The 18714-nt window shown below is 53.3% G+C and overlaps 1 long non-coding RNA gene across 1 annotated transcript in view; it reads right to left on the bottom strand.

Annotated features, from left to right (window-relative positions):
- Positions 1–1852: 1852 nt before the first annotated feature.
- Positions 1853–18714, bottom strand: part of LOC120884807 (uncharacterized) — a 50607-nt gene continuing 33745 nt past the window's right edge. Inside the window, exon 2 of the long non-coding RNA XR_005727162.2 lies at positions 1853–3207. This is a non-coding gene — a long non-coding RNA (uncharacterized LOC120884807). The remainder of the gene's footprint in view (positions 3208–18714) is intronic.

Genomic DNA, 18714 nt, shown 5'->3' with positions numbered 1-18714 from the left:
GGAGGGAGGAATGAGTCTCGTGGAGACCCATGGGACTCTGTCCCGGCTGCCATTTTTTAAATAACTTGCAGAAAGACACTGAAGGCATATTTACCAAATCTGTAGGTCAGTGGAGCCTCTGAGGAAGGGATGTCCCCAGAGAATCCCGCCTCGAGGATTAGGAACCTGGTGTGCAACTCGATAGAACAAGTGCAGAGTGCTGTTTCCTTTAGAAACAAAACCCACTGTAAATTGAAATTAAAAAAAAAAAAATCTGTGTAATGTGTACATTTGCTTTGAGTGACACAACCTAAGCTCACGTGTGCAGCCCGGGATCGGACCACCAAGCCTGCTCTCTTCAATCCTGCCACGGTGTCGAGCTCCTTCTCGGGGTGCTGGCCACCAAAGGCCCCTTTCCTGCTTGTCTTAGAGGCTTGTTATGAGGACCAAACAAGCCCAAGAGGGTGAGGTGCTCTGAAAAAGGGAAAGCTCTGAAATTCAAAATAGTATGACTCTTTTCGTCGTCCAGGTGCTTTCCCTCCAACCAAAAAAGAGAAAATCTGACACTCTCTGAGTGATAAGCAGAAAATGATTCAGCTTTGACTTCTATTTCTTCATCTGTAACCCCAAACTGGTGGAGCTTGCTGAGCCACGTCCCTGAGCCCATCTCGAAACCATGACTCCTCTCCCAGGTGACACATCTAGACCCTGGTTTTCCCAAAAGTTCTTCGGGGACTGTCCCAGATTCTTGGAATAGAGTCATTCCATAGCAGAAAAGCTCCCTTCTCGGGCTGGGTCTCCAAAGAGGCCGACACAGCAAACTGGCCGAGGGGGACACAAAAAGGTGTCGGGTCCGGGCCTGGCACCTGGGTCGAGACTGATTCTCGATTCTTTTCCTCGTACGGCTCAGTGCTTTGAAAGCATATTGGCCTTGCTGGTACACGGCCCCCGTGCAAAACATAGATGCAAAACACACTGTAGGCCCAGGACGGGAGGGCAGGTCCCTCTGAAGTCAACAGAGCCACGCCGCAGGCCTCCCACGTTCAGACGGCAGTCAGGTCTTGCGGCCCCCTCAGGCCACACGAACCCACGGAACTTTCTTTATTACTCTTTTCGTGATACATGTGTTCTTTTCTGAGCTGTCCTACCTGGCAGACCCAAGCCACATGTGGATATTTAAGTTTAAATTAAACCGAAATAAAAAAAAAAAAGGAAATAAAAGTTTAGCTCTTTGGTCGCGGGAGCCACGTTTTAAGTGTTCAAAGGACACCTGTGGCTCATGGCTACTGCACTGGACAAGGGAACCTCAGGCCGATGTTTCCAGCTATGCACCAAAATGGCCCGTGAAGTTGTTAAAAGGACTGAGACCTGACCCCACCCCCAATTCTGATGGGATGGGTCTAGGTGGGCCTGAGGGTCTAAAAATGTTTTTCTGTAAGTCCTGAGTAATTCTACCATCTGGCCAGGGGCAGAGTAACCATCTAGAGCCTAACCATCTGGAGTTGCACGGTCCACCCTCTTGCTTTTTCTCTTATCCTCCTATGAACCGATTGGCCTGGGAACACTCTGTGGGTTATTTCTGATTCTCCTCAAGCCTTTGACTGCCATATTTTTAAGGCCCAATGTAACCCTAGCAGGTAGGATTGGGAAAGGGCAAAGGATATTGTTGTGTTCTGCTCTGGAACATGGGAGAGGGGTGACCCCTGGGGAGAACGTGTGCCTGTCAGGGGAGCCCCTTGTGTGTAAGTCCAGCTAGGCCTGGGTGACTCGGGGTCCGTGACACTAATGTCACCCCTCTGCACTGCTCCCTCTCTAGTAGGATCCAGTCACATGAAACCAGTAGAGAAAAAAAACCAAGAAGCTCCGACCAGGGGGATCTTAAGAGTCATTTTATCTGGCCTTCTTAATGTCCTGCTGAGAAGCAGCAGCTAGAGACACCCCACGGAGGACATGTCCCTCCACAACACAATTTTCCAGGAATATAAGCAAATAAACTTTTTTTTAAAACACAGCGAGCAACTTTGGGTTTCTGATGAGAATCGATCCACAGGCCACCTTTCCTGTTGGGCAGTGTCATGGAGAGAGCCTGGCTGACACTGGCCAGTCCTGGCCACAGCGTCAACCAGCCTCAGTGCCCACCAAACCCTGGTCGGAAGGCCAGACAGCTCAGCGTGGCAGCCTTGCGGAGAAGTGACGAGCTCACCCACTCAGCGTCGTTCTGGAATGTCTGCTAAGCTTACAGATGAAGAGACGGTACTGGGAGGTGACCACAGTGGCCTCTCTGGGCACACCTTCAGGGAGGTGGGTTGTCCTGCTCGTGGCCAGAGGCAGAGGAGGCTGGCCTGCCATCTTGTTTCTTTAAGGACTATGAAGAGGCCAGTTCCAGGCCTCAGCTCTGAGGCGTGGATCTGGGGAATCAGGGCATCTCAGTGAGCCGGGCCTGGTGATCTGTCCGGGCACTACCTGGGCAAAGCCCCTCAGGAGGTGAGCAGAGCTGGCCACAACCTGGGCCTTGCCGGCAGCAACGGGCACACAGTAGGCCCCAGAGAAAACTTTAGGGAATGAATAAGCAAAGAGGTGGTGGATGTGGGGCAGGGAGGGGGACACAGATAAGGCCAAGGTCCCCAGCTGAAAGGCTCCTGGTGATCTTGGGGTCACAGGTGCAGGCCAGGATCAGGGTGGGCGAGGCAAGAGATTTCCAGATGGATTCCAGGGTTCTTCTCAAAGGTCGACCTGCCCATGCTGACTCTAGAGAGACCTTCTAGAGATTTAAGAAGCAGGACAAGCATGGCTGAGTAACCGAGGTTCAAGCCCAACATGGTCAGGAACAGGTGGTGGAGACGAGCGTCACCTGTGCCTTGGGAGAGCTCAGCGGACATGGGTCGGCCCCTTCAGCTGGGGTTTCCAGGCAGCGAATAAGCAAACAGTTTGGTTTTCTTGAGTTTTGCTTTAATGAAGGAGAGGGATTGAGACACAAGAGACTGGCCAGATAAATAAGACAACATCACGAGTGCACCATCCCTGACCGAAAGTTTGCAGAAACATCCCAGTGAACATGGAAACCCTGAGCGTCCACAGCGGTTAGAATCCGGTCCCAGGAGACCCCTTGTCCTGCCTTCCAGCCGGCAGCAGGCAGAGGCGCTGGGGGGCTGAGTCCTGGTTTTTCTGAGTCTGTGTCATTTTCGACCGAGTGTGTCATAGAGCTTCCTGTTCCGTCTCCCAGTTATTCTGAAACAAAAACATGCATGAAAAACACAGGTCACTGCCAACCACACTGAGAGACAGTCACTCCATGGAAACCAAAAGGAAGAGACTGTAAAGGCCACGGTGAGCCGGGGAGTCGAGCGGGTCGGCATCGACTCACACAGTGACCATGAGAGCTGCAGGTGGTGAGGGAGACAGGCAGTGTCCACCTAAAAATAACTCAGAAGCCACCAGAAATGTCCCCAGAAGCTCACTGCTTAGCGTGGGACCATCCTGTCTGCTTATTGAAAAGCTGAGGCCAGGTCTGATTCTCCAGCTGTGTCTCACCCCCCGGGGGGACCCTGAGGCTCCTCTCCGAGACCTGATGTTGATGGTCTGAAGAGCAGCATAGGACTTCAGAGACATCCAGGAGTGTGCCCGGGTGACACACTGAGCTCCCCTCCCCAGGGGCCCAGAGACAGCCGAGAGGTCACATAGAACTCTCACTCGGTGCGTCCTGAGTGTGGTCACCTCTCCTCTTCCTACCCAGGAGCCTCAGCCAACACTCAGGAGCTACCTGAGCTTGAGCCAAGGAGCCCTGGTAAGGAGAGAAGGAAAGATGGGAACCCTCCTCCTCAGGAGGCTGCAGAGGCTGCAAGGACTGAGCTCCCCAAAGACTGTGGCTCTATTAATAACCGCCCTGCCGCTTGCCGCCAGCACAGTCGGCCTCCTTGTTTGCAGAAGATCATTTTCAGATCTTTCCAATAAGTGAAAGGGTATTTCCAAAAGACAGAAGCAGGGCACCTTCAGAAATGCAGATAGTGCCATGTCCCCAGGGTCCCCACAGTAGCCCCACAGGCCAGCCCTGTGCTCAGACGCATTCCGGGAGAGAAGTTTTCCCAGGAGGGGGCTGGCAACAGGGCTCCCCTGGGAGGGTGGCCAAGTCCACGCCAGCCCACTCTCTCCAGCAATGGTCTCTGGCCAGAGAAGAGACGCATCACTCTGAGCTTCCCTGGTTCCCCAGCTGTCCCTTCCCCCTACAGCCTGCCCAAGGTGCCAGGAGGGTTCACTGTGAACGCCCAGGGACCGCCCCTCCCCCATTTCCTTCCATTAATGTCACAACATTTTCTGTAAAGTGGGAGGGAGGATGTGGGATTCTGGAAAAGCTCGGTCCTTCCCCTAGAGATTCATTCACAATGCGCCGCCTAGTACCAGGGACGTGAGAAGTTAGGAAATAAAGGAGGCGGCTCAGATCAGCGCATTGTGTGCTTTCCAAACATCTGGGGGAGGGCGGGCCAAGCCCTCCGTCGCACCAGGCCTTTGGCAGCAGGGCCGAGCCGCGTGGTGCAGGGGGCAGGGTGCACCCCCTCCCCGGAGAGCCTCTCCCTGAGCTGCAGGCCACCGAGAGCCAAGGCTCTCCTAGGGGTCATGGCAACACGCGGCTATTTGTGACAGTCTTTGTTTCTCAAAATTTCTCGTAGTGTCCCCCAGTGTCATGTACACGTGAGTCGGTGGATCTGCACCAGTTCCTACAGGACTTATGGCCTCTAGTGGCCATGGGGAGAGCAGTCGGTGGGCAGTTGAGGAGCCGGCCCTTCTGGAAGGAACACCCTAGATGACTCTGCAGGGAAACGGCCCCCTGTCCCATGTCCTGAGAGCCTGTTTGCCCCCCCCCCCCCTCTCTCTCTCTCTCTGTGCTGGGGATCAAGCCCAGGGCCTCACACATGCCAGGCCAGCACTGTCTCAGGGGGCCGCACCCCCAGCCGGGTGAGCTAGCATTTCTAGTGGGGCTCACAGCCTGGCATCCGGACCCAGGATTTTGTCAGCAGCGCCTTCCTGGGTGGGCAAAGAGAAACGGGAAGTAAGTGACGCACCAGTGGCCACATGGGTGGAAGGGGACCCTGGTCCCCCCCCCCCCCCCCCGGTTCCACCACCGAGAGGGGAGGCTTCCCAGCCAGCCCTTGCAGCTGGGATTGGCATGAACCGCCGCAGCAGCCCAGGCAGCTGGAGAGGGCACACCCCACCACGAGCACATGGATTAAAGTCACAGCGAGAGGCCACAGGCCCCAAGGCCCCCGGGGGACCCTCAGTTTTACAGGTGAAGAAAGCAGGGCCTGGAGGTGGGAAACTAGGAAGCCTGCCCAGGTCAGGCTGGCAGGGACACCTGGGCTTTGGCCAGCTAGTCCCCATGGGAGAGTGGCCCAACCTGCCAAGGGTTGGAACCCAGCTCTCCACACGAGGCCTGCTCTCCCTTGTCTGGAGATTTTGCACGAATTGATGAAATTCCCGGGGACTCCATGAGGGCTCCACTTGTCACTGAAGGAGCCAGCAGGACCCAGGGGGGACTACTTCCGGTTTGCCCCCATTCCCAGGAAATGGCTCCCATGGATTCCACCTGCCACTGTGCGCTGGGGTGGGTGGAGACCTCCAGCACCTCCCAGAGTTGGGACAGGCCCCAAGGGTTCTGGTGGCACATACCTCAGGCCGGCCACCCTCCCTCCCAGCTTGGCTCAGCGCTGCTGTTCCTGCAGGTCGCTGGTGCTCAGGCCCCCCACTTAGCGCTCCCCAGGCGGGTGCAGAAGCCACTTGCCCCCAGACCCGAGGGAAGCCTGGGGGCCACACACCATGCTAAATATGAGCCCCCGTCAGGGGCCGGAAACGCCGCCCAGGCCAGCTCTGCATGCTCTGACCAGCTCCTCCAGGTGCTCTTTCTGCCCCTGTCAGCAACCAGAGGAACGGTCCTGGCATGCAAGTCCAAGAAGGGACGAGCCATGGGAGCCCAGACGCCCACCCCCACGTCCCCTCACACCAGAGGGCAGGGGCTTGGTCCCTGGAGTTGACCCCTCCATGCCTCTACTTCCAGGAAGTACCCGAGGCCAAGCCAGAGCCCCCAGACACCCCATCCCCCGCAAAGGACACACCTGAGCTTGTCCCACCCCCCTTGCCACCAAGGGCCTCAGCAACTCATAGGAAAATGGCCAGCAAGGCCTCCGGGGCTGTTCGGGGCAGGGCTGCAGGTCAGCTTGTTGAGATTTCAAGCAGTCGGGGGGGCTGCTCAGTGAGACCAAGGCGTAGGGATCTCAGGCTCCTGTTTTTATTTCTCAGAACAAGGTGGTTGATCATCATGGACTCTCTTTAGGGACAAGATGGCTCTTTGGGCAAGTGACAAGGGTTTTGTGCTGCTGGAGATGTCAGGGCCAGCAAGCAAGCCACCAGCATTGCCCATATCCCTGATGGGGCTCCTGTGTTCACAGCAACATCCACACGGCTCCGAGAGGACTCAGAGCCATTTGGAGGGATCTGACCTGAGAAGCAATTTCTACAAAAGTGTCCCCCATCATGACGTCCCTACGCATCGCTCCGAAACAGACTGTGTCCTGGTGGAGGGACTTCCAAGCCCCTGGCAGCAGGGTGTGCTTCAACCCAGGGCTGCCCCGACACACCCTGTGCCCTTGGCCACCACAGACTGAGCACCTCCCACCTGCCACCCGAGAGTCTTCTCTGGGGTGGTGGTGGGGGGGCGTGCTGTCAGGATTATCCTGAGGCACAAGGAGTCCCACAGCCAATGACATGCACCTTGCCATCCAGCATCCTGGTCACCAAGCCTTGCAGCCACCTGGGGTGATCAAGAGCTCACAGAGGATGCCACAGCTGGCCCCCCGAGGACCGTGCAGAAGACCTTGGTACAGAGAGATACTCTAACAGCTCCCTCAGTTTATACCCAAGGTGGAAATGGATGAAGGTCACGACCCAAGGGCCTCCCTCACTAGGTTATTTTCTGGTCTAGCCCCGAAGAGGACCCTCACCTTGGCCACTGTATCAGCTCCATAAAACCCATTTTTCAAAGAGTTAAATGTCATAGACATTTCAGCAGAGATATAGTGTGGTTGGCATAGCAAAAGGCCAAAATTACAGATGACCTTGCTGAACAGTTAGTAAGAAAGAAATGCAAAGGGTCTCTGGGAAGGCTGGCCTTACCCCCAAGGTTGTGTGAGGACACAGGAGGGATCCAACCCTTGGGGAGATTACGGATGACACACAGACTCCGTGGGGCCTCCCCATCACCCGGGGCTCAATGCCACCAAGCACACAGGTACCTGCATGTGTGCGTAGTGCAAATTCTCAGGCTTCCCTGAGTCTTCTCATTGGAAAGGGAGGGGGTGGGGTCCAAAGGTGCATGTTTCCACTTCCCCAGATGAGTCAGACTCTGGAGGCAAGCATACCAGTGGGATGTCACCACTGTAGCCACTGTCCCTAGGCTCAGTCCCTACTGACCACAGTGACTGCACCTGCTTAGGTTCCTGGGAAGCAAAACTTGACTGGACAGCTCTCTCCAGAGTCCCCAGAGTGGGAGGGAAGATCCAGCAGCAGCTTGAAGCCTCCAGGACTTTGAATGAGTCTTGGGGTGGCCTAGGGTGATAACCTCCTTTCTGGATACTGAGTCCCAGGGGGTGGCAAACCTGCTCCCTAGTGCCCCCCGCCCCAGATCAAAGCTCCCTCCAACCTCACAAGGCTCACCCAGCCCCAGACTGCTTCCCCCCCCAGCTCGTGAGGCCATGAGAGCACCTGAGCCCCGAAGATGTCCACTGGCATCATGTGGGGGTAGGACCTTGCTGCCTCGGGGGAGGGGGTGCAAAGCCCACCCAGCACCCTGAGCTCCGCACACACAGCACCCGTAGGCAGAGGGAGGACACCCACAAAATGCTCCTGAGAGCACAGGCAGCCACTGGGCCAAAAAAAAAAAAAAGTTGAAAAAAACATAGTTTGTTTATCATTTTAAAAAGCTAACCTCATACAGGAAGTATGAGAAAAAGAAGAAAGAAGAAGAGAGAGAGGAAAAAAAAAACACCCGCCCCACACTGGCAGGGCACCCTCCTGTCACGGATGACCCGAGCCTTCCTCAGTTTCCACGCTCACCTTGGCAAAGGCAGGAACAGCCCCACAGGCAGGGGACCCAGTGCCCAGAGCACAGGCTTGCCGGACACAGGGAGGCACCCCGGCCGGGCCTGCAGGTGTGGCTGCCCAGCCGGGTGGACATCCAAAACAGAAACTGCCCCTCCTGCCCCTCCTGCCCCCCTCTGTCCCCAAGTGTGCTTCAGGATCGCCACGATCGTGACCCCCCTCCCTCGCACCCCCTCCAGGACGGGACAGCCCTGGGACAGGGGAGCACCACTCCCTACCCCAAAGCCTTCCGCGCAAGCCTGGGGCCGTGGGCCCCTCAGGACAAGCCTAAAGCGGCAGACCTGCTTGAGTGTGATGGACTCTGACATGCGACCGACCCAGGGCAGCCGGGAGCTCGGGGCTGCTGCTGACACGAGCCCTCTGCCCCCGGGAAGCGCAGCTGGGTGGGCTTTTTAAAGCCGGGGGTGGGGGGCTCACAGCCTGGACTGGAATGCAGAAAAAAACAGGGAGACGAAAGGACACTTCCTCTTTCGCAAATCCAAACAGTTAGGAGAATAGGAAATAGAAATCCTCGGTCCCCACGTTAAAAAACCAGAAGACAAACGCCGTCAAAGGTGCCCATGTTGAAACAGAGAGCAGATGAGGAGTTTTTTAAGTCATGGCCATCGCTGTCCAAGAAAGCAATTACTCAAGAAAGAAAAGAGAAGCAAGAGACAGAAAGAGGAAAAAAAAGCTGTGTACAGCAGCCTCTCAAAACCAGAGCCCAACCTGCAGCCCTTCCACAGCCAGTCCTGCACCCGTGTTTCAGCCTCTGTCGAAAAGGTTAATAATTTTCCTACCGAAACTAAATGTGGGTTGTGAAAGAAACATTAAAATGAAGAAAATTTCCCCGTGGCTGCTAATTTATTATCACCAAAGCCATCAAGTTTCAGTTTGAGTTATTTGTATTTATTTGTGAAAACAAAGATTAGATAAGTAGAAACATCAGCCCCATCCTAAGTTTTGTCCTGGAGTATCTGATTTTGAAGACGAACAAAATAAGACCCTCATACACACACACACACACACACACACACACACACACACGTACACACACAAAGCATGAGAAGGCAAAAACAAGACCCGAGTCTGCCTTGAACCCCCATCATTCTAACATGATGCAAAGTCTCGTGGGGAACATTCACATTTGTTTACAGTCTGTCCAGATATGAAAGTCGATGTCTAATTTTAGTTGTTGAAATTTTCGTCAACTGTATTCCCAGACGAGGGTTGTTTTTTTTTAATTTAAAAAAAAAAAAAAAAAAAAAAAACCTCAAACTGAAATTTTTGCTTTACACTTGGAGAAGTGTACCAACAGCCATTAATTCAGTGGGGGAGGCTTGGAGAGGAAGAGGGAATTTAAATTCTGCTTTCAAAGATCAAGTGAGGAGTTTTGATAGACAGGGGAAGCCGGGAAGAAACCCGGGCTTCGGGTGCCAAGGTGGCTTTGAGCTCCCGGGTGCCTCAGAGGCCAGGTGGGCAGGCTGCTTTCTGAAGTCTTAAAAGCCATCCAAAGACGAAATGGTTAATGAGCCTCCGGGGCGCACAGATGCCTCTTCATGTATTTCCATCACAACATCAACACCAGAATGAAAAAAAAATAACATGCAAAAAAAAAAAAGACCTCCAGTGGTCTCACATCACCGAACAAACTGTTTTTCTACCTATTTTGTGTGGCTGGCTTTTGTTATCAACCCAATCGGCAAATTGTGGCCAGTTTTGTCATGGTGTAAGCAGACATTTTGTTCCCAAAAACTGCTTTCAACATTTGAGCTACCAAATACAGTTTATGAGAAAATGAACAAGCCACAGGCACACAGAGAAGGTGCCTCTTCTCAACAGATTAACCCCTTTTAAGGTTAAAATGCAAATAATAATAATAATAATAATAATATTATTATAAATATTTATACTCACATATATGTACATATATAGAAAAAACAGAATGATAAATTCAAATTCTTCAGCAACCTCACTAATCACTCCTGGAAAAAGAATAATTAATAATTAACCTAACAATTGGTTTTGAAACCAACTACATGATCCTCCCTGATTGTCACCACCATGGCACCGTGAAACTCTACATCACTGTTAATTGACAAAAAAAAAAAAAAAAATCGCACACGCCAAATAACGTTTGAAGATCAAGATCCCACAGGAGTCGACTGAATTAAACTAAACTCATCGGTGAAGCAGTCATTTACTACTGAAAATAATGACACCCACGTAGTTCATGCTCTATGTTAATATTGAAACCAAATAGGAGTCTTACACCGCAAATCATTTCTTAAAAAAAAAAAAAATAATAATAATGAAACTTAGTTAAGATGAAAATTCGGCGTTTTATTTTATAAAGCGTTAAAATAGGAAGATCAAAATGATGGAGAGCCAGTGTGGTTTTTTGAAAAATCTGTCTTGCTTGATTACAATAACAAATTAAAAATGGGGGGGAAAAATGAGAGATTCTCTCCTAAAACTTCAAGAACAACTCCTCAGAGGCAAAGCAGAATTTCAGGCAGAGGCTGAAGAAAACCCCCGGCTGTAGCCTTCCCTCCCACTGGAAGGTACAGCAAGAAGTACAACATTTTTAGCCTTTTAAAATACCAGCATGCCCACACACCGTCTCAGATTAAACCAAGGAGAAAATGACACATTCTGAAACCATTTTCTAAAGCTTCTTTTCCTGATAACACCGAGGCACTTACAATCAAATTAATGAGTTTCTAAAAAGCCCAAACAACTCTCCATAAAGAGATAGGACTGTTCACAGCAGCCTGCGGACCCTTCTAGATTTTTTTTTTCAAGCAGACCTTGGAGCATTTGCCCCGGCTGTTTCCATTTAGAAAAGTTGAACTGTCTTCCACGTCTATTTTTAAAAACACTCCTGCTCGGTGCTAGGCTAATTAAATTGAGGAACACTTTGAAAAACACACCAGTCAAGTCAGCACAGTCGCTGTCTGACTTCAAACCATTCAAAACTTAGTTGCCTCTTGCTCCCGAGGTCCTCTGCCCGCGTGGACCTTCCTGATCCAGTCCTAACGGAGCACTTTTTAAGTCGTAAAGAAAGGAAACACCCACAGAGAACAAGAAATGATCGTTCCTTCTGAAAGTAGATTTCTTCCTAAACTTGTGTCACCAGCAAATAAATGGCCAAAAGGACCCCCCCCCCAAAAAAAAAAAACAAATAATAACAAAGTTTAGGAAGATCACTGGAAAAATACCTATGAATTGACAGAAAACCGAGCCTGAGGAATTTCAGATCATTAAGAAAGGGAGAGACAGACATTCGTGGTCAGCTTCAAAGAGCCTCGAGAAAGGTCGGTGGCGTTTCTGGTGAATTCCCATCGAGGGAGCATCTGGGCAGCCAGAGGCAGAGCGTGAGGCTGCTTCCCCCACGCGGGATTCAGAATTGACACTTTATCTTTCTCCTTTCTGCAGCTCTCGACATCACCAGGCTGTTCTGATGCTTTGAAGCGAGCAGCCTGGCTCAGGCAAGACAGCAGCATTTAAAAACACAGGGGACCCTGAGAGAACAGGGTCAACCAAAGATGACACCCAGAAGAGGATGCGGGGGGTTCCCTTCCTCGGCTCCTGTCTGACATTTTCTGTCAGGGGATTGTACCCTCCAAGGCCATTCTCGGGCTGGTCCAGCAAAACTGAACTTCACACTCAGAAAAAGCCTGTCCTCAGCTAACAGATGTCCCTCTTATAAAAACCACACAGATCCCCGTCCCCCGACGTGAGGCTTGGGAGATGAGGGTGACTTTAGTCATCTGGAAAGAGTGAAACAGGACACAGTCTTCAAGTGCTTTCTTCAGAACCGTTGTCATCTGAACTCTGCTTTACCACAACACAAAGGCCGTGCTCACCCAACAAGTTCAAGTTCACCCTCGACGGTCTCTGACCACCCGGGAATTTCTTAAGAGCAGGGTAGCGCAGCACTAAAGTTTTCACTCAATAAACAAAAGCTTTTTTTAAAAATCCCACTTGTGTATGAATCAAAGTGTAAAACCTCCTATATTAAAAAATCAGTCCTTTCAGCACAATTACTTCACATGCAAACTAGTTGTTTTATTCTTTCTCTTCTCCACAAAATGCATTTGTTATCACCAAGATTTTTAAAACCTCTGTTCTAGTTAGAGGCAGAAAGTGTAAGTAAAATGTAGCTTCCCCACCATTTAATTTTTTTTTTTATTTGAAGCCCATCTATCATGTTTGAAAAGAAGGCAACAATTTTGTTAAAGTAATCTGACTTTAGGGCTTAGGGCTGGCTCCACTATGAAATCACAATACCAAGTATTTTTTTTTTTTTTTTTTGGTCAGGAATAATTTTCTAGAATCTAGAAATAACTTCAACTGAGGGGAAATTTTATTTTATTTTTTTTTAAATCAAACAGAGAAGCCCAGAAACTCAGAATTCCTGCTTTGGACATGTGAGTCTCTCACATTTCATTTTCTCTTTTTTTTTTTTTTTTTTTTACAGAGGAAAAAATAAAATGGATTTCTGGTTATAAAATTAAAGACACAGCAAGCCTAAGAAGTTTGCAGTTTATTTAACACTAATTGACCTGAGTGAGCTCAGGAAGGCACACCGTGCTTCTACAACTGGACTCCACCCGTGGTTCCCCTGCTGCAGCAGGCTGGGTCTGTCCCACCAAGAACAGGATGACTTGGGCCATAAGCCCAGAGCAGAGCTCTGTGATTCTCTCTGGAAGGGACCATTAGCACAGGTCAAAGGCCCATGGATACACCCAGACCATGCAGAGAAGAGTGTGCCTGGGACAGTCACCTGGGCCCCCGTCCATGTTGGCCTGAAGCCTGCTGAATCGCCGGAGATGCCAATCAATCTCTTTATCAAAGACAGCTGAAAACAAAACTGAGAGGAGCAACTTGTGGTTTCACGAAAATGTATTTACATGAAGCCTGTTTGACAGGGAGTCCGACCGGGCACGATGTCATCTCTGATGTGCCGCGGGTTTGACATTTAGAGATGTCAGAGGTTGTCAGATTGATCTGCAGTCTCTGCTTGGTTGAGATGTCGCCCTCCTAGCATCACGTCTTGTTTTGCTGACTTCCAGCCTAGAAGTCTGAAGATTCCACTCTGTTTATCTCCTGCCCAACTCCCAGACCCTCTCGCTTCCCACCCTGACATCCTCTCCAAAGAAAGTGGGGGTGACATGTAGACCAGAGGCCCGCTTACACACGCCGTCCCAGGGATGACAACAGGCCACAGGCCATGGGGACAGTCTCAGGGACAGCGAGGTGTTTCCTGGGGTGGAGGAGGGCCCCTCCTTCCCAGCCCACTCCTGCCCTGCAGGCTGCCTTGTGGACGTCGTCCTGACATGGTGGGCTTTCCTTCAGTGGACGCTGAAAAAATTGATGATGATGAGGAAAACCCAGAGACGCGCCGAAGACTTCGCCTCCCTCTTTACAGACGTCCCATCAAAGGAGTGGGAAAGTCCCTGGATGAATATCTGTCTTCAGGTCCCTGTCCATCCTTTAGCAGCCAAGAATGACCCCTTTGTTTTGTCAAAAGATGGAGACGTGAGTCACCACCCTTGCGCTGTCACAGAAATCGTGCTCCTTTCCAGATGTCCCTTCCCGTCTTGCCTACGGCTGGGAAACCCATGTCCCAGAGCCGACCCTGGTGAAGTCTCCCAGTGGTGCCCCCAAACCTCAGCACCTCACCCTGGGGTGGCACAGGTCTTGCAAATAGAAAGGGGAGGCTGGTGTCACCGGACAGAGCTGCACACGAGGAGGGGAACTCTGCGCCTTAGGACCCCTCTGCCTGCACTTACAACCCAGAGGTCGGGGGGACCCGGGAGTTGCAGGCTGCCCGCAACAGGGAGAAGACACGGCCGAAGCTCTACCCCCGTTCATCATTGTTCGTAGTTTGTTTTAAAAAGGTCTTTCCCCCAAGCTCACCTCTTTCACTATTGATCATCTTGTTTAAGAAAAGAAAAATTGTGGTCTTATTACACAGTAGGGTGACTATAGCAAATCACCATGTAGTTCAGAAAGCTAGAAGAAAGGAATTTGAATGTTTTCACCACCAAGAAAGAAAAGGTGACTATTTAAGGAGAGAGAGGTATTAATCTGATTCAACCATTACACAGGGTAGACAGGCACCAAAACACCACGTGGCACTCCACACACCAAAAAAAAAAAAAAAAGACACGTTTTATGTCTGTATTTATCAGTTAAAAAATAAATGTGTAAAAAAAAAAAAAGGGTGAAGCGGGTGGTGTGCCAATTCCATCTCAATAAAGTTGTAAACTGTGGCTTAAAGTCTGTCCCGTGTGGGTTGCAGCTGAAGCCCAGGAGAACGCACCCAGAGGAAGTCCCCATCGGGCCCTGCAGAGTAGCGAGAAAAGAAAGCAAGACAGGGGACCTTTTAGGGACAATAATGACGGGGACCTGGTACCTGTTCTGCACCTGTCCTCCAACAGGAAATCGCGACCTTGATTTATTTCTCATCTCACAGGCACCAGCCTTCCTTTATCGAGAGCTCTCTCTCCCTCGGGCCCGGGCGCCAGGGCTCATTGGAGAAATCACTGAGGCCAGTGCATGACGGGCAGGAGGCGGGCCCCCTGGGCAGCAGGGGTCTGTGGCCAGCTTCTCCAGGCTCAGAAGCCCCATTCTGCCAGACGGAAGCTCTGCGCCAGGGCAGAGAAGCCCCCGGGACGGCTGATCAGCCAATTTGCTTTGGGGATTGGCTCTGAGAAGGACAGAGGGACAATACAGCACCTCAACAGTTCTGACAGAAGGACCCCGAGTGGCAAGACTGGCCTGTGACACACACCAAGTCCTCCTTTCCGACCAGCCGGAGGGGCCTGCTCCCCACGGCCTCCTCAGAAGCCTGGGCACTCTGCCCCGGGTCCCTCCTCGGCTGCTTTGTGGTTGGCACCGTCCCCACTGTGTTTAGCCAGCTAGGCTTTCTTCGCTCTGCGACTCGTGGCTAGGGGACGAACCCTGCTGGCCTCCCGAGGAGAACCAGGGCAGCGGGCGCCACCCCTCAGTGAAAGAGCGCAAACGTCTCGGTTTGGTGACAAAAGCAGAAATCATCCTGGAGGGACCCTCATCGGGACAGCCACGTGTGCCCCGCCACGAAACTGAGCACACTGTCTTCAGTTTCCACACTGAATTTCTGCCCTTGGTCACCAGCCGGGTGCCCCGCGAAACCGCGGCTCCTAGAATTGCTGGGTCGTGGGCTTCACTCGGTTGTCAGCCTTTATTTACTTTTTTTTTATCCTCAGAGGGAAAAAAAGGAAAGAAAACCACATCGTCAAAGCGTTTAAAAACACAAACCAAAGGAGAGGGTCTCCCGGCTCTGAGCGGGTACCGTGTCCCCACAAGCACCCCGGACACCCTGGCTCTTCTCCGTCTGTGTCCCCCCAGGGGCTCCAGGTTGGAGTCCAGCTTCTGGAAGCCCAGGGCAGAGACCTCCTCAAACTCGAGTCACCTGGATCTTGGGGAATGTGGCATCCCAAACCCTGCCTGTGCCTCTCATGGGGGTGTGTGGCATCTGGCCAGGGCTGGTAACAGTGACAAGAAAGCTGGCAGAGGTGGCAGGCCCCTGCCATCCACACTAAGCAGAAGTCCTGTTCCACTCTGTGGCATGAAAGGCACGTCCTCGCTCTGCTGCTGGGAGTGTGGGCCTCAGCACGGGCAGCGCGGGCCTCAGCGTCAGTTTCCACTGGGGGTCAGGGCCATCAGGACGGGGGGCCAGGGCTGGGGAGGCCAGGGCTGGGGCTGGCACCCTGCTCAGCACGAGCTCCGCTCAGGGCCGGCTCTGCTGAGGACCCGCTGAACGGGCTCACCAGTGGCTGGGAGCAGGAACTGACCTCGCACATGGGATTCCACACCAACCAGCACGGCCACCACGGGACCAAGGAGGTGAACAATGACCCCACACACCAAGGTGCCATCCTGGGCCCACCATGTGACAACCCTCAGTTGCAAATACACCCCTCCTCCTCCTCCAAGAGAAGGAGCCAATAACAGGGTGGCCAGGTGGGTGGTCACAGCTCAGGGAAGGATCACAGACACCTGGGGGCCCAGCCACGGTTCCTGCCTCCACTGCTATTCGAGTCACGGCCACCACCCCCACCAGCCCACAGAGTCCTCCCTTGGGCCTTGGTGACCTCCCTGACAGACGCTCAGCCCACCCTGTCTCTCCAGCACCGAGCTCCCTGCCTGGTGCACCCTGGGCCTCCTGCTCCCTGCCTGGTGCACCCTGGGCCTCCTGCTCCCTGCCTGGTGCACCCTGGGCCTCCTGCTCCCTGCCTGGAGCACCCTGGGCCTCCTGCTCCCTGCCTGGAGCACCCTGGGCCTCCTGCTCCCTGCCTGGTGCACCCTGGGCCTCCTGCTCCCTGCCTGGAGCACCCTGGGCCTCCTGCTCCCTGCCTGGTGCACCCTGGGCCTCCTGCTCCCTGCCTGGAGCACCCTGGGCCTCCTGCTCCCTGCCTTGAGCACCCTAACCCTCCTGCTCCCTGCCTGGAGCACCCTGGGCCTCCTGCTCCCTGCCTGGAGCACCCTGGGCCTCCTGCTCCCTGCCTGGAGCACCCTGGGCCTCCTGCTCCCTGCTTGGAGCACCCTGGGCCTACTGTTCCCTGCCTGGAGCACCCTGGGCCTCCTGCTCCCTGCCTGGTGCACCCTGGGCCTCCTCAGTGAATATTCTACGACTCTTGCTTTTCAAGAAATCTCTCTCTTCGTCCCAGCCTCCCACCCCGAGGCCTCCTCAGGCAAGGAGGAGGCTGCCTTCAGGATCCGGGACTCGGCCTCTGCCAAGGGTAGGAAACCTCTGGGCCCGGAGAAGCTCCCCAGTGAGGCCATGGTTGAGCCGGGGCTGGGCCTTCTCAGACCCACCTGTGCACTACCGAATGCCCACCCTCTCTCCTCCACCCACACCATTCCATTCCGAGCAGCCGCGTGCCCCGCAGGGAAGCCTTTCATGCCAACACTGACTCGAGTGGAGATCTTCTCAAAAATGGCTCCTTCAGCCCATTGCCTTGGAAGAAAGCAGAGAAGCAGCACGTTGCAAAGATCGTCCATCCGTGTGTGACCTCTGCACCTTGACAGTCACAGCAAGTCTGGCGCACCTAACCCAGCCCTCTGCTGAGAAGCCTCACGGGCAGAGACCAAGAGAAACGCCAGGCACCCTCACCAAGATGGCGCCAGGTGCGTGGGAAGGAACCGTGGCATCTGGCCGAGGACTCAGCTGGGCTCTTCTAGAAGGGTCTTGCCTGGTAAAACAGAGGCCTGAGGGCCCAAGGGGAGGTGGGTGGGGAATGGGGTTCAAGGACAAGGAGCTGGCTCCTCAAGCTGGCCACCGTCAGATCTGTGGCTGAACCTGGTTTCTGCCCACGGCCACAGGCCGTAGTCACTGCAGAGGTGCGCACCAGTGCGCCCACCCCCCATGCCCAGAGGCCCAGGGACTTTAAAACACACCCAGTAGCACCCGTCGCCCGCCACACAGATGCAGAAATGATTGGCAAGAGGAATTATGTGATACGTATTTTAGGAACCCACACCCCGGGGTCAGGGTCTGGGTGCGACCCCTCCGCAGTATCTCAGCATTGATAGGCCAGCCCAGACTGGGCGCTGGGAACTGCGCTCAGGCAGCAGAGAAAGAAGGAGCGCAGGGGGAGAGCTTGCCTTCCCTTTCCTGGGCAAAGCCACCGGCAGGCTGCAGGGTCCCTCTGGCTCTGAAAGGGCACGGCCAGGAGCGTCCCATGGACCCCCTCCCCATGCCTGCTCCGTCTCCCAGAACCAAACAGCACCACCTTTCCCTTAGGCCACCACCCTGTCACCGTCCCCCGTCCTCCAAACCCACCGTGGCCTGAGACCCGCGGAGGGGTTGCACACAGCCTCCCGACCCAGAGGTTGACAGTGCAGCCGTGTGTGTGTGTGTGTGTGTGTGTGTGTGTGTGTGTGTGTGTGTGTGTGTGTGTGATGCAGACCTCCTCAGGCCAGGCTGAGGGCAGGGCAGGGCATGTTTGGGGACAGGCCGAGCTCATTAGTGGCGGCTGATAAGTGTTCCCCCAGGGGACTTGGCAGACTGTCCCCTCCCTGTTCTGCTTGGCCTGCAGGGCAGGGCCAGCCAGGGTCACCAGGAGGGTCAGGGGGACCACCCAGGGCTTTGCAGTTTTTTTGCCAAGTCAGAGATCTGGCCCACCCCCACTCAGAGGCCATCAGGGAGCTCCTCGCCTGCCCCAGGAGGGGACAGAATCCCCGGAGTCTCTCCACAGCTGCAAAGCCAACGCTGTTCTTCTACTGTTTGCTTCTTACCGCATTCTGATTTTCTTCACGTGGACTGATTTATTCAGGGAGGGTTAATTGTTAAACTTCAGGTCTTTTTGGGTTTTGGGGGGGAGTACTGGGGATTGAACCCAGAAGTGCTTAAACACTGAGCCACATCCCCAGACCTTTTTATATTTTAAGATTTTATTTTTGTGTTTTAAGTTGCTTAGAGCCTCACTAAGTTGCTGAGGCTGGCTCTGATCCTCCTGCCTCAGCCTCCCGAGGCACGGGGATGACAGGCGTGCGCCACCCTGTGTCTTTTTATTTTTTAAAGAACAAATAGCAAAAATCCTTTTTTGAAACACATTT

This window comes from Ictidomys tridecemlineatus, chromosome 12 (assembly GCF_052094955.1).
Source record: "Ictidomys tridecemlineatus isolate mIctTri1 chromosome 12, mIctTri1.hap1, whole genome shotgun sequence".
NCBI classification, from domain to species: domain Eukaryota; kingdom Metazoa; phylum Chordata; class Mammalia; order Rodentia; family Sciuridae; genus Ictidomys; species Ictidomys tridecemlineatus.
The sequence above is the reverse complement of the archived record's forward strand: the minus strand, read 5'-3'. Positions and strand labels throughout refer to the sequence as shown.